Source organism: Rhineura floridana, chromosome 10 (assembly GCF_030035675.1).
Source record: "Rhineura floridana isolate rRhiFlo1 chromosome 10, rRhiFlo1.hap2, whole genome shotgun sequence".
NCBI classification, from domain to species: Eukaryota; Metazoa; Chordata; class Lepidosauria; order Squamata; family Rhineuridae; genus Rhineura; species Rhineura floridana.
Window position 1 is genome coordinate 71,251,256 of NC_084489.1, and position 6,285 is coordinate 71,257,540.

The following is a 6,285-nucleotide window of genomic DNA, read 5'->3' on the forward strand; positions in this document are numbered from 1 at the left end:
CTGATTTCTGAAATCAGATTTTGGGTGTTACAACATGTCTAAGAGATCATGTTCAGCACTCTGAAAACCTACAGTTTTCCTTGTAAGATTGTTGTGGCTTTTAAGCTAGTTTGAGGTTGTAGAATACACACTCCCTGGGACAGTATTCAGTTAAACTAGTTTATAACTATGTCTGTCAAGGCAGGAAAACAGAGAGATTGTTAAGAACAAGATATAGGCTGTTGCAATCTCCTATATAAGTGTCTGTATAGATATGACACTAAGATTCTGTGGGAGAGCCAGTGTGGTGTAGTGGTTAAGGTGATGGACTATGACTTGGGAGACCAGGATTCGAATCCCCACATAGCCATGAAGCTCACTGGGTGACCTTGGGCCAGTCACTGCCTCTCAGCCTCAGAGGAAGGCAGTGGTAAACCCCCTCTGAATACCGCTTACCATGAAAACCCTATTCATGGGGTCGCCCATAAGTCAGAATCGACTTGAAGGCAGTCCATTTCCATTTTCAAGATTCGGGGGGGGGGGGTAACTGTATGGTATGTGCACTCACCAACATTCACAAACATAACTTCTTTTCAATTTTTTTTGCACACATTTATCTATGAACTATTTCCCTTTGTACACTCCTGCAAAATTAGCTATGTATAAGAGTGTCTTTATAAATGGGTACGGCTTGTTTAGTTTTGAAAATTACTGCTGTATAGGTTAATGAAAAGCAAAACTCAGAATTTTTTTTGAGCCAATAAAGAATTAAAATGAGGCAGGAACAAATGACTGACGGGGGGGTTGGGACAGGGAAGAAACCTGCAATGTGAAGAAGTGTCCAAATCACCTCTGATGGGACTATTATGTCATGTGTCTGTGAATAATGCCTGTTCCTACGTTGGCTCTGAAATAACCACCCCCTAAAAATGTTGCTTAATAGAAGTTTTCTTCCCCCTCTTTAAACAAGATGCACGTTCCTGGCTATGCACATATTTGGTGCAATTTCAACAAGAAGATGTAAAACACTCCACACGAACACAGATATTTATTTATCTATCAGATTTTTTAGTGGTTTGTTACCCAAAGGTGCCACGGCCATACTACCCTGAACACGTCCGATCTCGTCTGATCTCAGAAGCTAAGCAGGGTCAGGCCTGGTTAGTACTTGGATGGGAGACCACCTGGGGATACCGAGTGTTGTAGGCTTTGAGGAAGGCAATGGTAAACCACCTCTGAATACCTCTTACCATGAAAACCCTATGAATATATCCAGAAAAGATTCATAGGGTCACTATAAGTCGTAATCAACTTGAAGGCATATAACAACAACAAAACCCAAAGGTCTCCAAGCCACTTACAACATTGCCCCCATACCCCAAAAGAAGACTCAGGACACAGACACTGGAAGGATGTTATATTTATTAAAATTTACACATTTTTGGAGAGCATGCAGGCCACATCAACTGACTTTAAAATGTCTGGGTAGGTGAAGTTTGATTAAGTCCGGTGGGCAAGCCTTCTCCCTCTCCCCAGCTCCCTGGACATGTAACTGGCCACAGGTTGTGGCTCCCCAGGCGAGGAGGAGAAGCAAGACCTCCCTCCTTGCTAGGCAAGTCTTGGGTGTGCACCCAACCTGCACATCTGGGCCCCGCCATACCAGCGTTCACCCCAATGTGCAAGCCAGGCCATAAGGGGCGCCCCCAGGTCCGCCCCAGCCATCAAGAGATGGGAAATTCCTAGACGGTGCCCCTAAACCCAGAATGCCTCAGTACACCTCACTTTTACTCCTCAACCTTGTCAGCTGCCTGTTCCTGCCAACCAGCAAGCAACCACACAGTTCTTACAGCCAATTGAATTGAACCCTGCAGTATGGAGTAGGCAAAACAAGGGGGGATCAAACATGCATCCCCTCAAAAAATTCCTACTCAGCCTCTAAACTGCAACTAGACAAGCTCATACTGAAAGAGTGGGAGGGTGGGTGCAGCAAAAAAAGCGAAGAGGAAGAGTTGGGGTGGAGTTGTCTTTTTAGCCCTGTCCCTTGCCCCCTCCCTGATTAGCTCACAGGCCCATGTGGTCTCCCCCCTCCCCTCAGGAAGGAACCACCTGAATCTTCTTTAAATGGGGAGGGATGGAAACAAAAGTGCCCTCACAGAAAGCAAGAATGATATTGCTAAACAAAAAATTAAAAATCATACCATAAGAACAAAGTAATAAAACAGCAACAGAACCTCCATGCAGTCACAGGAAGCTTTGGCAGCTTACTAACAACAAAACAACATCATCTCAGCCTATCAAATGCCTGGGGAAAAGGTAAGTCTTCACATGGCACCCAAAAGATGTCAATGAAGGCACCAGGAGGACCTCTCTGAGGAGCACATTCCACAGATGGGGAGCCACAACTGAAAAGGCCTTCTCCCTTCTCACAACCCTCCGAGCCTCCCTCAGAGAGAGGACTTGGAGAAGGGCCCCAGAATTGTTAAGTTAATGTAGGGAATGGACATCCAAGAGCATACCCTGCAGGAACTAGCAGTTAGAGTGGTGGAGCAGAGCACAATCCTGACTCTGGTGTCCAAGCAGCTTACCTGGATGGCATTGGGGCAGGCCAGTGGCAAGGTCAGAGCTGTTCAGACACAGTGGCAGGAGGAGTGGGCCCATCCACATACAACCTCACCTTGCCACCACCCTACCCTGTCCCAGCTGCAGCAACACTGGTGTCAAGTGGATGGCGCGGCCCCCACCACACTGACCACTATTCCTTGCATGTATAGGACAGCAGGAATTCAACATCGGGCTTTGCAGAGCTCTCTCTGCTTCATTCCCTCCCCAGCTAGTCTTTGGCTGCCTGCACACACGGATGTGCATGCATCGCAGCAAACCAGCCACGCGATTAAGTGGAGGCTTGTGAATTTATTATTTATGGATATAATGCCTTTGTATGCTTCAATATGGATTTCCAGGACAATTTACATTTTAAGACCGAATACCATAGATGCACTGAAACAGCAACAATCAATAACAGAGCAGACTGAACTAAGAGCAGACACAAACAAACAAGCAAACTAGCATTATGAAATATTTCACCAGGTTAAAAAGCCTGGAGCAATATGAGGGTCTTTGCCTGGTGCAGAGAAGATGTTAATAGCGGTGCCAAGTGATCTTCTCCTGGGAGAGAGTTCCATAAGTGGGACACCACCCTTGGGAAGACCCTCTCTTAGGTTACTGCTGCCTCATCTCAGGTGGCAGGATACTCAGAGAAGGATCTCCCAAAATATGTCAGTGCATGTGAAAGTTGATGTGGGAAAATACAGCAATGCAGGGCTTTCAAGGTAAACAGCAGCACTTTGAACTGTGCTCTGAAACAAACTGGGAGCCAGTGCACACCCTCCCAACCAACACTACCTCTGAGATACAATTAATTTGTGGGCTGGGATCCAGGGAGGAGAGCTGTGGCTGAATGCATGAATGTGAATGCAAGATGTGCCCGATCTTCATACTGAAAGGTATTGTCTGTGTGCTGCAGTGCGCATGCACAGACCCAGAGGGATGGAGTCTTCTCAGTAATATGTACAAAGCAAGTGTTGACCCATTTTAAACATCAAAATGTTCAGCATTTGTCAGAACGTTCTGTATGAAATAATACTATGTGTGCATGTGTGTGAGAGGGAGATAGAGCAAGAGCGCACAAGGTCTCAAACCTACAAACTTTTTGGTAAACTGTTGGCATAGCAACATATGTTAATGCATCAGGAGTTTTAGCTGCTGTGCAAGGCACTGTAACCGGGAAATGGTGCTTAATGACTCCTGTTCCCTTACCACTGGTATTATTTGGTCATGTACAGCCTTTTTTTTCTCATGTAAATTGGACATTGAGAAGCAAATGAGTCACCCAACAAATATGCATAGTTGCAAAGTACAGGAACTTGGCTCACCCTTCTACATGTCAACACAATGGGATGCTGATGGGCTGAAATTCCCACTCATCTCTGATTATCTAAGCAGAGAGGAAAAAACATGCAGGCACTCTCAGATGACAGTGGTTGACCCAATTAAACCTTCTGGTGTGTGCTGAATTCAGCCTTTGTCCAGACACTCCACAGATTATCAGCTCTGATATGCATATTCTAAGTACACAAAAGTGCCGAAGGTAGTTTACCTCTCCCTTCTGGAATGCTTTTCCATGACTGCAGTCATCGGTTTCACCATCCCTTAGGGAACGGATTTCGACTGGTATCAATCAAGGTAACTAACCCAGTCATTTGCTGTACATGATCATATCCTGTTTATAAATCTTGGATGCAAAGTACTATGCCCGAGGTTCAAAATAAAAAACAAAAAGTTATGTGCCTTCTAGGGATGGATGGATCATTTTCTTGCCACTTTCTTGACTTATTGGGGATTGGTAAAAACAAAGGTGAAAAACAAAGTCCAGGGGGTCACATCACTCGAAAATGCTTGGAAGTTGTTTAAAAACACTACATTAGAAGGGCAACTGGAGTGCATACCGCAGATCAGAAAAGGTACCGCCATGGCCAAGAAGATGCCAGCATGGTTACGAGCAAAGTCAAGGAAGCTCTTAGAGGCAAAAAGTCTTCCTTCAGAAAATGGAAGTCTTGTCCGAATGAAGAAAATAAAAAGGAACACAAACTCTGGCAAAAGAAATGCAAGAAGACAATAAGGGATGCTAAAAAAGAATTTGAGGAGTACATTGCTAAGAACATAAAAACCAACAACAAAAAATTCTATAAATACATTCAAAGCAGGAGACCAACTAGGGAGGCGATTGGACCCTTGGATGATAAGGGAGTCAAAGGTGTACTAAAGAACGATAAGGAGACTGCAGAGAAGCCAAATGAATTTTTTGCATCTGTCTTCACAGTGGAAGATATAGGGCAGATCCCTGAACCTGAACTAACATTTGCAGGAAGGGATTCTGAGGAACTGAGACAAATAGTGGTAACGAGAGAGGAAATTCTAGGCTTAATAGACAATATAAAAACTGACAAATCACCGGGCCCGGATGGCATCCACCCGAGAGTTCTCAAAGAACTCAAATGTGAAATTGCTGATCTGCTAACTAAAATATGTAATTTGTCCCTCAGGTCCTCCTCCATGCCTGAGGACTGGAAAGTGGCAAATGTAACGCCAATCTTCAAAAAGGGATCCGGGGGGGGGGGGGTCCCGGAAATTACAGGCCAGTTAGCTTAACTTCTGTCCCTGGAAAACTGGTACAAAGTATAATTAAAGCAAGATTAACTAAGCACATAGAAGAACAAGCCTTGCTGAAGCAGAGCCAGCATGGCTTCTGCAAGGGAAAGTCCTGTCTCAGTAACCTATTAGAATTCTTTGAGAGTGTCAACAAGCATATAGACAGAGGTGATACAGTGGACATAGTGTACTTAGACTTTCAAAAAGCTTTTGACAAGGTACCTCACGAAAGACTTCTGAGGAAGCTTAGCAGTCATGGAATAAGAGGAGAGGTCCTCTTGTGGATAAGGAATTGGTTAAGAAGCAGAAAGCAGAGAATAGGAATAAATGGACAGTTCTCCCAATGGAGGGCTGTAGAAAGTGGAGACCCTCAAGGATCGGTATTGGGACCTGTACTTTTCAACTTGTTCATTAATGACCTAGAGTTAGGAGTGAGCAGTGAAGTGGCCACGTTTGCTGACGATACTAAATTGTTCAGGGTTGTTAAAACAAAAAGGGATTGTGAAGAGCTCCAAAAAGACCTCTCCAAACTGAGTGAATGGGCAGAAAAATGGCAAATGCAATTCAATATAAACAAGTGTAAAATTATGCATATTGGAGCAAAAAATCTGAATTTCACATATACGCTCATGGGGTCTGAACTGGTGGTGACTGACCAGGAGAGAGACCTCGGGGTTGTAGTGGACAGCACAATGAAAATGTCGACCCAGTGTGCGGCAGCTGTGAAAAAGGCAAATTCCATGCTAGCAATAATTAGGAAAGGTATTGAAAATAAAACAGCTGATATCATAATGCCATTGTATAAATCTATGGTGCGGCCGCATTTGGAATACTGTGTACAGTTCTGGTCGCCTCATCTCAAAAAGGATATTATAGAGTTGGAAAAGGTTCAGAAGAGGGCAACCAGAATGATCAAGGGGATGGAGCGACTCCCTTACAAGTAAAGGTTGCAGCATTTGGGGCTTTTTAGTTTAGAGAAAAGGCGGGTCAGAGGAGACATGATAGAAGTGTGTACAGTTACTCAGCGCATAGTTAAACTATGGAATTTGCTCCCACAAGATGCAGTAATGGCCGCCAGCTTGGATGGCTTTAAAAGAA

At 44.4% G+C, this 6,285-nt stretch overlaps 1 pseudogene; it reads left to right on the forward strand.

Moving 5' to 3' along the window:
• Positions 1-1,069: 1,069 nt before the first annotated feature.
• Positions 1,070-1,188, forward strand: LOC133365753 (5S ribosomal RNA; annotated as a pseudogene).
• Positions 1,189-6,285: the final 5,097 nt, after the last annotated feature.